Here is a 13,421-nt window from a genome sequence, read left to right on the forward strand (position 1 = left end):
CGCTTGCATGGTGTGGCAAATACAATTGTTTCAGATCATGATACTAGGTTTCTTAGACACTTTTGGAGATGTTTATGGGCTAAGTTGGGGACTAAACTGTTTTTTAGTACTACATGTCACCCTCAAACTGATGGACAAACTGAAGTAGTCAATAGAACATTGTCTACTATGCTTAGGGTTGTTTTGAAGAATAATAAGAAAATATGGGAAGAATGATTGCCTCATATCGAATATGCTTATAATCGTTCGATGCATTCTACTACTAACACTGGTGCGCGTCGGTCCTAAACAAACGGTTTAAAACCCCTTTCCGCGACGCCATTTGGAACGTCGCCAAATGAGTGTGGGCGATAGGAGGTCCTTCCCACACGACCCAGAAACCGTCGGGGATAGGGCCCCTACATTACTCCTACCCGTTTCTGCTCACATTGCCATTGCAGTTGGTATTCTGTGGTGCTACGTTTACGATGCGCGCCCATCACAAACGGTTCACTATTATAGAACGTGTATGATGCGCGGCCCATCACAAATGGTTCATCGTTAAGAAGATTAGCTAATCATCGTACGAGTGTCGGACAGGATTATGAAACATCGGACCGTCGTAACATCGTCGTACACAACAACTATCGCACACGCTATTCTGTGATGCAACGTTTACGATGCATACTTCATCATAAACAGTTAATGGTTGCGAATCGTGTACGATAAGGCAACTAACACGAATGTTTAGTTTGCCCGCACCGTTTGTGATATTGTCTGACATCGACACGCTTTGCAAACGACAATTGTGTGCATGCTTGCACATATTTCCTCTCCGTGAACCGTCTCGGATTATGGTGCATATCACGAACGTTTGTGTTTTACCAACCGAGTGGGCCGTAACAACCTGGAGAGCGTAATTTTACCGTAATTTAATTACTGCTTTTCCAAATTGCACCAAATTTGGATTTAAATTTGAATGTATGCTACAGCTTTATTCATATCCATCAGGTTCAAACAACCAATGCAGCGATTCATAGGTACATATGTTCAAGAATTATATAAGAACCAAATAAAGAATGATGAACCACAGTTGTACTGTATACTTGTACTATTAAAGACGGTAAAGAAAGGGGCGAAATATATTCTGGTTGCTGAACAAGGTGAAGCGGAATGCCCATATTGTGCCCTCCTCCATGCAGATGGCACGCACGACTCTAGTCCAACCCCTTGTGATGGCCGACCGCCCATCCTTCACGGTCTTCATGAAAACATCTAGATAATCATCGTGTTCTGGTAGAAATATTTTAACCTTTGCATGCCCACCAATCATGTAGTTTGAGAGGTAATCTTAAGTAAACTGCTTTGGCAACCACTGCAAAGGAATAAGATTTCAGACATTGTCATCTAACACAGCTCATTATGGGCAGTAAAAAGAAGGCTGCAGAGTTCTTACTTACCATTCTGCAGTTCGTTGTTGTTTTGGATGAAGTGTAAACAAATAGTTTAATTGCCATCTTTGGACCCATTTTACTAACAATCTTTATCAACTTCCTCACTTGATGCTGGTTCATTGATATCTCATTGCCCCATACGCAGAAAGGGTCGAAACGCGGATCTTTACCAATGACATATGTACCTAAAAGCACAAAGTTAATATTAGAAGCTAAACAGCAATGGCACAATGATGTAGTACAACACTATTTTATAATATGTCTACATACATCAGTATGTGGTAGTCCATTTGAAATCTTTAAAAAGACAAATATTTAGGAACGGAGGGAGTATCTTACTGAAGGAAATATGCCCTAGAAGCAATAATAAAGTTATTTTTTATTTCCTTATATCATGATAAATGTTTATTATTCATGCTAGAATTGTATTAACCGGAAACATAATACATGTGTGAATACATAGACAAATAGAGTGTCACTAGTATGCCTCTACTTGACTAGCTCGTTGATCAAAGATGGTTATGTTTCCTAACCATAGACATGAGTTGTCATTTGATTAACGGGATCAGATCATTAGGAGAATGATGTGATTGACTTGACCCATTCCTTTAGCTTAGCACTTGATCGTTTAGTTTGTTGCTATTGCTTTCTTCGTAACTTATACATGTTCCTGTGACTATGAGATTATGCAACTCCCGTTTACCGGAGGAACACTTTGTGTGCTACCAAACGTCACAACGTAACTGGGTGATTATAAAGGTGCTCTACAGGTGTCCCGGAAGGTACTTGTTGGGTTGGCGTATTTCGAGATTAGGACTTGTCACTCTGATTGTCGGAGAGGTATCTCTGGGCCCTCTCGGTAATACACATCACTCAAGCCTTGCAAGCATTGCAACTAATAAGTTAGTTGCAGGATGATGTATTACGGAACGAGTAAAGAGACTTGCCGGTAACAAGATTGAACCAGGTATTGAGATACCGACGATCGAATCTCGGGCAAGTAACATACCGATGACAAAGGGAACAACATATGTTGTTATGCGGTCTAACCGATAAAGATCTTCGTATAATATGTAGGAACTAATATGAGCATCCAGGTTCCGCTATTGGTTATTTACCGGAGACGTGTCTCGGTCATGTCTACATAGTTCTCGAACCCGTAGGGTCCGCACGCTTAAAGTTCGGTGACGATCGTAATTAGGATTTGTTGTGTTTTGATGTACCGAAGGTTGTTCGGAGTACTGGATGTGATCACGAACATGACGAGGAGTCTCGAAATGGTCGAGACATAAAGATTGATATATTGGAAGCCTATATTTGGATATCGGAATCGTTCCGGGTGAAATCGGGATTTTACCGGAGTACCGGGGTTACCGGACCCCCCCCCCCCCGAGGGGGGGGGGTTAATGGGCCTACATGGGCCCTAAGTGAGAAGAGGAGGGCCGGCCAGGGCAGGCCGTGCCCCCCTCCCCCCTAGTCCGAATAGGACAAGGAAGGGGGGCGGCGCCTCCCTTTCCTCTTTCCCCCTTCCCCTTTCCTTCTCCAACAAGGCAAGAGGGACTCAGACTCCTCCAGGCGCACCCCTAGGGGCCGGCCGCACCTCCCCCCTCCCTCCTTTATATACGGGGGCAGGGGGCACCCCATGACACACAAGTTGATCTTCGTGATCGTTCCTTAGCCGTGTGCGGTGCCCCCTTCCACCATATTCCACCTCGGTCATATCGTAGCGGTGCTTAGGCGAAGCCCTGCATCGGTAGAACATCATCACTGTAATCACGCCGTCGTGCTAACGAAACTCTCCCTCAACACTCGGCTGGATCAGAGCTCGAGGGACGTCACCGAGTTGAACGTGTGCAGAACTCGGAGGTGCCGTACGTTCGGTACTTGGATCGGTCAGATCGGGAAGACGTACGACTACTTCCTCTACGTTGTATTAACGCTTCCGTTGCCGGTCTATGAGGGTACGTAGACAACACTCTCCCCTCTCGTTGCTATGCATCACCATGATCTTGCATGTGCGTAGGATTTTTTTTGAAATTACTACGTTCCCCAACAGTGGCATCCGAGCCAGGTTTTATGCGTTGATGTTATATGCACAAGTAGAACACAAGTGAGTTGTGGGCGATATAAGTCATACTGCTTACCAGCATGTCATACTTTGGTTCGGCGGTATTGTTGGATGAAGCGGCCCGGACCGACATTACGCGTACGCTTACGCGAGACTGGTTCTACCGACGTGCTTTGCACACAGGTGGCTGGCAGGTGTTAGTTTCTCCAGCTTTAGTTGAATCGAGTGTGGCTACGCCCGGTCCTTGCGAAGGTTAAAACAGCACCAACTTGATAAACTATCATTGTGGTTTTGATGCGTAGGTAAGAACGGTTCTTGCTAAGCCCGTAGCAGCCACGTAAAACTTGCAACAACAAAGTAGAGGACGTCTAACTTGTTTTTGCAGGGCATGTTGTGATGTGATATAGTCAAGACATGATGCTAAATTTTATTGTATGAGATGATCATGTTTTGTAACCGAATTATCGGCAACTGGCGGGAGCCATATGGTTGTCGCTTTATTTGTATGAAATGCAATCGCGCTGTAATGCTTTACTTTATCACTAAGCGGTAGCGATAGTCGTGGAAGCATAAGATTGGCGAGACGACAACGATGCTATGATGGAGATCAAGGTGTCGTGCCGGTGACGATGGTGGTCATGATGGTACTTCGGAGATGGAATCACAAGTACAAGCTGATGATGGCCATATCATATCACTTATATTGATTGCATGTGATGTTTATCTTTTATGCATCTTATCTTGCTTTGATTGACGGTATCATTATAAGATGATCTCTCACTAAATTTCAAGATAAAAGTGTTCTCCCTGAGTATGCACCGTTGCCAAAGTTCGTCGTGCCCAGACACCACGTGATGATCGGGTGTGATAAGCTCTACGTCCATCTACAACGGGTGCAAGCCAGTTTTGCACACGCAGAATACTCAGGTTAAACTTGACGAGCCTAGCATATGTAGATATTGCCTCGGAACACTGAGACCGAAAGGTCGAGCGTGAATCATATAGTAGATATGATCAACATATTGATGTTCACCATTGAAAGCTACTCCATTTCACGTGATGATCGGTTATGGTTTAGTTGATTTGGATCACGTGATCACTTAGAAGATTAGAGGGATGTCTTTCTAAGTGGGAGTTCTTAAGTAATATGATTAATTGAACTTAAATTTATCATGAACTTAGTACCTGATAGTGTCTTGCTTGTCTATGTTTGATTGTAGATAGATGGCCCGTGCTGTTGTTCCGTTGAATTTTAATGTGTTCCTTGAGAAAGCAAAGTTGAAAGATGATGGTAGCAATTACACGGACTGGGTCCGTAACTTGAGGATTATCCTCATTGCTGCACAGAAGAATTACATCCTGGAAGCACCACTGGGTGCCAGGCCTGCTGCTGGAGCAACACCAGATGTTATGAACGTCTGGCAGAGCAATGCTGATGACTACTCAATAGTTCAGTGTGCCATGCTTTACAGCTTAGAATCGGGACTTCAACGACGTTTTGAACATCATGGAGCATATGAGATGTTCCAGGAGTTGAAGTTAATATTTCAAGCAAATGCCCCGATTGAGAGATATGAAGTCTGCAATAAGTTCTATAGCTGCAAGATGGAGGAGAATAGTTCTGTCAGTGAACATATACTCAAAAGTCTGGGTATCATAATCACTTGACTCAACTGGGAGTAAATCTTCCTGTTGATAATGTCATTGACAGAGTTCTTTTATCACTGCCACCAAGCTACAAGAGCTTCGTGATGGACTATAACATGCAAGGGATGGATAAGACGATTCCCGAGCTCTTCGCAATGCTAAAGGCTGCGGAGGTAGAAATCAAGAAGGAGCATCAAGTGTTGGTGGTCAAAAAGACCGCCAGTTTCAAGAAAAAGGGCAAAGGGAAGAAGAAGGGGAACTTCAAGAAGAACAGCAAGCAAGTTGCTGCTCAGGAGAAGAAACCCAAATCTGGACCTAAGCCTGAAACTGAGTGCTTCTACTGTAAGCAGACTCGACACTGGAAGCGGAACTACCCCAAGTATTTTGCGGATAAGAAGGATGGCAAGGTGAACAAAGGTATATGTGATATACATGTTATTGATGTGTACCTTACTAGAGCTCGCAGTAGCACCTGGGTCTTTGATACTGGTTCTGTTGCTAATATTTGCAACTCGAAATAGGGACTACAGATTGAGCGAACACTGGCGAAGGACGAGGTGACGATGCGCGTGGGAAATGGTTCCAAAGTCGATGTGATCGCAGTTGGCACGCTACCTCTACATCTACCTTCAGGATTAGTATTAGACCTAAATAATTGTTATTTGGTGCCAGCGTTGAGCATGAACATTATATTTGAATCTTGTTTGATGCGAGACGATTATTCATTTAAATCAGAGAATAATGGTTGTTCTATTTATATGAGTAATATCTTTTATGGTCATGCACCCTTGAAGAGTGGTCTATTTTTGATGAATCTCAATAGTAGTGGTACACATATTCATAATGTTGAAGCCAAAAGATGCAGAGTTGATAATGATAGTGCAACTTATTTGTGGCACTGCCGTTTAGGTCATATCGGTGTAAAGCGCATGAAGAAACTCCATACTGATGGACTTTTGGAATCACTTGATTATGAATCACTTGGTACTTGCGAACCGTGCCTCATGGGCAAGATGACTAAAACGCCGTTCTCCGGTACTATGGAGAGAGCAACAGATTTGTTGGAAATCATACATACAGATGTATGTGGTCCGATGAATGTTGAGGCTCGTGGCGGATATCGTTATTTTCTCACCTTCACAGATGATTTAAGCAGATATGGGTATATCTACTTAATGAAACATAAGTCTGAAACATTTGAAAAGTTCAAAGAATTTCAGAGTGAAGTTGAAAATCATCGTAACAAGAAAATAAAGTTTCTACGATCTGATCGTGGAGGAGAATATTTGAGTTACGAGTTTGGTCTACATTTGAAACAATGCGGAATAGTTTCGCAACTCACGCCACCCGGAACACCACAGCGTAATGGTGTGTCCGAACGTCATAATCGTACTTTATTAGATATGGTGAGATCTATGATGTCTCTTACTGATTTAGCGCTATCATTTTGGGGTTATGCTTTAGAGACAGCTGCATTCACGTTAAATAGGGCACCAACGAAATCCATTGAGACGACACCTTATGAACTGTGGTTTGGCAAGAAACCAAAGTTTTCGTTTCTGAAAGTTTGGGGCTGCGATGCTTATGTGAAAAAGCTTCAACCTGATAAGCTCGAACCCAAATAGGAGAAATGTGTCTTCATAGGATACCCAAAGGAGACTATTGGGTACACCTTCTATCACAGATCTGAAGGCAACACATTCATTGCTAAGAATGGATCCTTTCTAGAGAAGGAGTTTCTCTCGAAAGAAGTGAGTGGGAGGAAAGTAGAACTTGATGAGGTAACTATACCTGCTCCCTTATTGGAAAGTAGTACATCACAGAAACCGGTTTCTGTGACACATATACCAATTAGTGAGGAAGCTAATGATAATGATCATGAAACTTCAGATCAAGTTACTACCAAACCTCGTAGATCAACCAGAGTAAGATCCGCACCAGAGTGGTACGGTAATCCTGTTCTGGAAGTCATGCTACTAGATCATGATGAACCTACGAACTATGAAGAAGCGATGGTGAGCCCAGATTCCTCAAAATGGCTAGAAGCCATGAAATCTGAGATGGGATCCATGTATGAGAACAAAGTGTGGACTTTGGTTGACTTGCCCGTTGATCGGCAAGCAATTGAGAATAAATGGATCTTCAAGAAGAAGATTGACGCTGACGGTAATGTTGCTGTCTACAAAGCTCGACTTGTTGCGAGAGGTTTTCGACAAGTTCAAGGGATTGACTACGATGAGACCTTCTCACCCGTAGCGATGCTTAAGTCTGTCCGAATCATGTTAGCAATTGCCGCATTTTATGATTATGAAATTTGGCACATGGATGTCAAAACTGCATTCCTGAATGGATTTCTAGAAGAAGAGTTGTATATGATGCAACCGAAAGGTTTTGTCGATGCAAAGGGAGCTAACAAAGTGTGCAAGCTCCAGCGATCCATTTATGGACTGGTGCAAGCCTCTCGGAGTTGGAATAAACGCTTTGATAGTGTGATCAAAGCATTTGGTTTTGTACAGACTTTTGGAGAAGCTTGTATTTATAAGAAAGTGAGTGGGAGCTCTGTAGCATTTCTGATATTATATGTGGATGACATATTATTGATTGGAAATGATATAGAATTTCTGGATAGCATAAAGGTATACCTGAATAAGAGTTTTTCAATGAAAGACCTCGATGAAGCTGCTTACATATTGGGCATTAAGATCTATAGAGATAGATCAAGACGCTTAATTGGACTTTCATAGAGCACATACCTTGACAAAGTTTTGAAGAAGTTCAAAATGGATCAAGCAAAGAAAGGGTTCTTGCCTGTGTTACAAGGTGTGAAGTTAAGTAAGACTCAATGTCCGACCACCACATAAGATAGAGAGAAAATGAAAGATGTTACCTATGCTTCAGCCATAGGCTCTATCATGTATGCAATGCTGTGTACCAGACCTGATGTGTGCCTTGCTATAAGTCTAGCAGGGAGGTACCAAAGTAATCCAGGAGTGGATCACTGGACAGCGGTCAAGAACATCCTGAAGTACCTGAAAAGGACTAAGGATATGTTTCTCGTATATGGAGGTGACAAAGAGCTCATCATAAATGGTTACGTAGATGCAAGCTTTGACACTGATCCGGACGATTATAAATCGCAAACCGGATACGTGTTTACATTGAACGGTGGAGTTGTCAGTTGGTGCAGTTCTAAACAAAGCGTCGTGACGGGATCTACATGTGAAGCAGAGTACATAGCTGCTTCGGAAGCAGCAAATGAAGGAGTCTGGATGAAGGAGTTCATATCCGATCTAGGTGTCATACCTAGTGCATCGGGTCCAGTGAAAATCTTTTGTGACAATACTGGTGCAATTGCCTTGGCGAAGGAATCCAGATTTCACAAGAGAACCAAGTACATCAAGAGACACTTCAATTCCATTCAGGATTTAGTCCAAGTGGGAGACATAGAAATTTGCAAGATACATACGGATCTGAATGTTGCAGACCCGCTGACTAAGCCTATTCCACGAGCAAAACATGATCAGCACCAAGGCTCCATGGGTGTTAGAATCATTACTGTGTAATCTAGATTATTGACTCTAGTGCAAGTGGGAGACTGAAGGAAATATGCCCTAGAGGCAATAATAAAGTTATTATTTATTTCCTTATATCATGATAAATGTTTATTATTCATGCTAGAATTGCATTAACCGAAACATAATACATGTGTGAATACATAGACAAACAGAGTGTCAGTAGTATGCCTCTACTTGACTAGCTCGTTGATCAAAGATGGTCATGTTTCCTAACCATATACATGAGTTTTCATTTGATTAACGGGATCACATCATTAGGAGAATGATGTGATTGACTTGACCCATTCCGTTAGCTTAGCACTTGATCATTTAGTTTGTTGCTATTGCTTTCTTCATAACTTATACATGTTCCTATGACTATGAGATTATGCAACTCCCGTTTACCGGAGGAACACTTTGTGTGCTACCAAACGTCACAACATAACTGGGTGATTATAAAGGTGCTCTACAGGTGTCTCCAAAGGTACTTGTTGGGTTGGCGTATTTCGAGATTAGGATTTGAAACTCCGATTGTCGGAGAGGTATCTCTGGGCCCTCTCAGTAATACACATCACTCAAGCCTTGCAAGCATTGCAACTAATAAGTTAGTTGCGGGATGATGTATTACAGAACGAGTAAAGAGACTTGCCGGTAATGAGATTGAACTAGGTATTGAGATACCGACGATCGAATCTCGGGCAAGTAACATACAAATGACAAAGGGAACAACGTATGTTGTTATGCGGTCTGACCGATAAAGATCTTCGTAGAATATGTAGGAACCAATATGAGCATCCAGGTTCCGCTATTGGTTATTGACCGGAGACGTGTCTCGGTCATGTCTACATAGTTCTCGAACCCGTAGGGTCCGCACGCTTAAAGTTCGGTGACGATCGTAATTAGGGTTTTTTGTGTTTTGATGTACCGAAGGTTGTTCGGAGTCCCGGATGTGATCACGGACATGACGAGGAGTCTCGAAATGGCCGAGACATAAAGATTGATATATTGGAAGCCTATATTTGGATATCAGAATTGTTCTGGGTGAAATCGGGATTTTACCGGAGTACCGGGGGTTACCGGAACCCCCCCGGGGGTTAATGGGCCTACATGGGCCCTAAGGGAGAAGAGGAGGGCCGGCTAGGGCAGGCCGCGCGCCCCCTCCCCCCTAGTCCAAATAGGACAAGGAAGGGGGGGCGCCCCCTTTCCTCTTTCCCCCTTCCCCTTTCCTTCTCCAACAAGGCAAGAGGGGGAGTCGTACTCCCGGTGGGAGTAGGACTCCTCCAGGTGCACCCCTAGGGGCCGGCCGCACCTCCCCCTCCCTCCTTTATATACGGGGGTAGGGGGCACCCCATGACACACAAGTTGATCTTCGTGATCGTTCCGTAGCCGTGTGCGGTGCCCCCTTCCACCATATTCCACCTCGGTCATATCGTAGCGGTGCTTAGGCGAAGCCCTGCATCGGTAGAACATCATCACCGTCATCATGCCGTCGTGCTGACGAAACTCTCCCTCAACACTCGGCTGGATCGGAGCTCGAGGGACGTCACCGATTTGAACGTGTGCAGAACTTGGAGGTGCCGTACATTCGGTACTTGGATCGGACGGATCGGGAAGACGTACGACTACTTCCTCTATGTTGTATTAACGCTTCCGTTGCCGGTCTACGAGGGTACGTAGAAAACACTCTCCCCTCTCGTTGCTATGCATCACCATGATCTTGCGTGTGCGTAGGAATTTTTTTGAAATTACTACGTTCCCCAACACTTATAACATCCAATATACTCACATATTAGATGGATTGACATCTTATATTATGGGTCGGAAGAAGTTTTGTTCGTTCTTAAGAATTATCTGCTGTTGTATCCACGGGTTATATTTAGTTTGAGCTAGTTCGAGCTCAAATATCCCTAAAGTATATCTAAACATGAGGTCTAGTTTGAGCTAGTTGCATCTATAACCCACCCAAAAAAACTAGTATCCAACCCAAGAGGTGCTAATTGGAGCTAGTTCTCCTAGTGCATTTATTGTCAATCTAACCCTGCCATCCAAACAACTCTTTGGATGAAGTTAGTGCAGGGTTAGTAAAGGAGCTAGAAACTAACTCTAACCTCTAGCTAAGTTGAGTATCCAAACAGAGTTGTGTTGTTGCTGTTGCTGCTGCTGCTCTTCTATGTATATCTAGACATCATTAGAACATTAATGTAACACTCATCCTTGTTACTATGTAGCCTAGGATTGCATATTTAGACATTAAGTACAGTGCATGTTGCTATGTAGTTTCAGATATATTACATACGGCCCTAGTTAACCTAAGGAAAAATGGGTTGCAGATATATTCAGTTAAAAGTCCGATTCACCGAATTAGTCCCTTATCAGCCGCCGGCCTATATGGTACTAGCTACGGATATCCTGAACAGTGAGCAAATATAAGCCATGGGATGAAACAAACATCAATGGTAAACAATAGTCGTTCCCAAAATTGTCCTATGTAGGTACATCAAGAAGCATGTTAAGCACAACAGGCTAAACATCAACCAAAATTACACATGGCAGACAAAATAATCTCCAAAAGATAGCTTCAGTGTGCAGGTTTAAGCATGCTATTAAAGCAAAAACAAGTGGAAAGGTGTGCTAACTACAACAGGCCTAACATTTAACAACAAGAAAACATGGTTATTCAAACTGGTATTTGTGCCTGTCTAAGTACACTAGTTATGGTTAAATAAAAATGGAAAGGCGTGTTAACTACAAGATGCAGCACTAAATGTAGTCATTCATAGTGGTATTGTTGAAACTGGTACTGATGAAATTGAACTGCACAGTTCATACTTGCACATATAGAACATCACGTTGTGAATAACTGGAATAAACAAGGCATACTATGAACAACCAAATATAGCATTTGAAACTAAAGATATGCTAACTACAACAACCGAATAATCAAAAAAACTTTAAAAGAGGTATATGCTAGCTATAACAGGCTTAACAGCAAGCAAATATATGCATTCCTATCGGTATGTTTAAAATTGGATTGATGAAATGTATTGCACAGTAAATAATTGCACATATAGAGCATCACATTGTGAACAACTGAAATAAACAAATCATGGGTTTCCTCACTTGTCACAGATGGGCTCGTTCCCGTGGGAAGAGCATGGACCCTGGATGTGCTCCATGTTGTCGCAGATGGGCTCCTTCCCCTTGGAAGAGCAGGGCTGTAGGGTGCCCTCCCTGATGTCACAGACGGGCGCTTTCCTCTTGGAAGAGCAGATGGGCTCTTTCCCCTTGAAAGAGCCGGAGAGGGTGCCGTCCTCATGGTCGTCGTTGATGAGGTCTGACTTGGAAGCCATAGATCCCAAGCCAGCGTCGCAGAACGTGTCCTTCAGAAATGAAAAAAGGGGCTTGATGGCGATGTAGAATGACAAATTGTTGACAGCGAGCCAGAGGAGATCAGCGGCGGGGCCATGGATGAGATCGACGGCGGTTGAACCTGAGGGGTTGGGGTGGGCCACTTAACCTGTGACATAACCCGCCTCAGGGCGTCGCTGTCGATGACCTCGATGTCAGAGCCGGCAGACAAGACATGCCCGCATACTCTAGCCCGCTGCTTGAGTGCATGCCGCCAGTAAGGGTCGTCAGCTTCCTCGGTGACGTCGGGCGAAGAAACCGCTATACACCTCTTTTGGGCCAGTCACTCCTTGAGCTCCACGGGAAGCGTAGCCGGGCTTAGGCTGTGACGCTCTGGAGTGGGGGATAGGGATGGGGATCTATGGGCAAGGGGCGTTTGGCAGGCGTCATCTAAGAAACTCAGGGCGGCCTGGGTATGGAGATCGGTGGGTAAGCCTCACGGGCAAACCGGTAGATGTTGACAATGGAGGCCTTGCGGCGGCGGCGGCGGGGACTTTTCTAGGGTTTCGAGTGAGGGAGGGTGTGTGTGTGTGCGCGCGCACGTCCGAGGAGGTTTTGGTGTGTGTATGTGTGTGTGGAGGGGGCGTGGGGTGTTTGAGGAAATGACGCGGGTACTGAAAATTTTACTACGCGGTAGTCAAACGCGGGAGTGAAATGACGGGCTATTGAAAATTTTGATGATGGTGCATCGCACACGGTCCGGAGATAACAACTGTGTGTTACGAAAAAGAAAAACCCTCAAGGCGGGCAGATATTTTCGATGCAGGCGGGATTGGGAACAAGAAACATCGCACACAGTCCGGAGATAACAACCCTGTGTTATGAAATAGAAAAACCCTCGAAGTGGGCAGATATTTTTGAGAGGGGGAGCCTCGTGGAGCCCAATGTACTATGCGGATGTGTGCGTGACAGGTGCACCGGCGTGGCACACGGTTTGTTTGAGTGAACCATGTTTGTTGTGTCATCCGACTTGTCTAATGTTCATAAATTTGACGAAAACTGACGCGGGAGAGGGTCAGAACACGAACACACTTGCATGTGCACCAAATTTATGTATCAAAAGGGTGGTTTGATTTTCAAATACCAAATGCAACTTCGATGTGGCACCTCTCTCGCAAAGCGCACGGTATTGCTTGCTCCCACCCTCTCGTGTCGGCACGAAGGGAATCCTAAGCTATGAATACATGCCCCCTCTCCCTCGACCGAGGTTCACCTAGCAAAGTGCGAAGTAGCTAGCAGCCCCCCTCATCCCTCGTGTCGGCACGAAGGGAATCCTAAGCTATATATTATGAATGCATGCCCCCTCCCCCT

This window comes from Triticum dicoccoides, chromosome 2A (assembly GCF_002162155.2).
Source record: "Triticum dicoccoides isolate Atlit2015 ecotype Zavitan chromosome 2A, WEW_v2.0, whole genome shotgun sequence".
In the NCBI taxonomy this organism is placed as follows: domain Eukaryota; kingdom Viridiplantae; phylum Streptophyta; class Magnoliopsida; order Poales; family Poaceae; genus Triticum; species Triticum dicoccoides.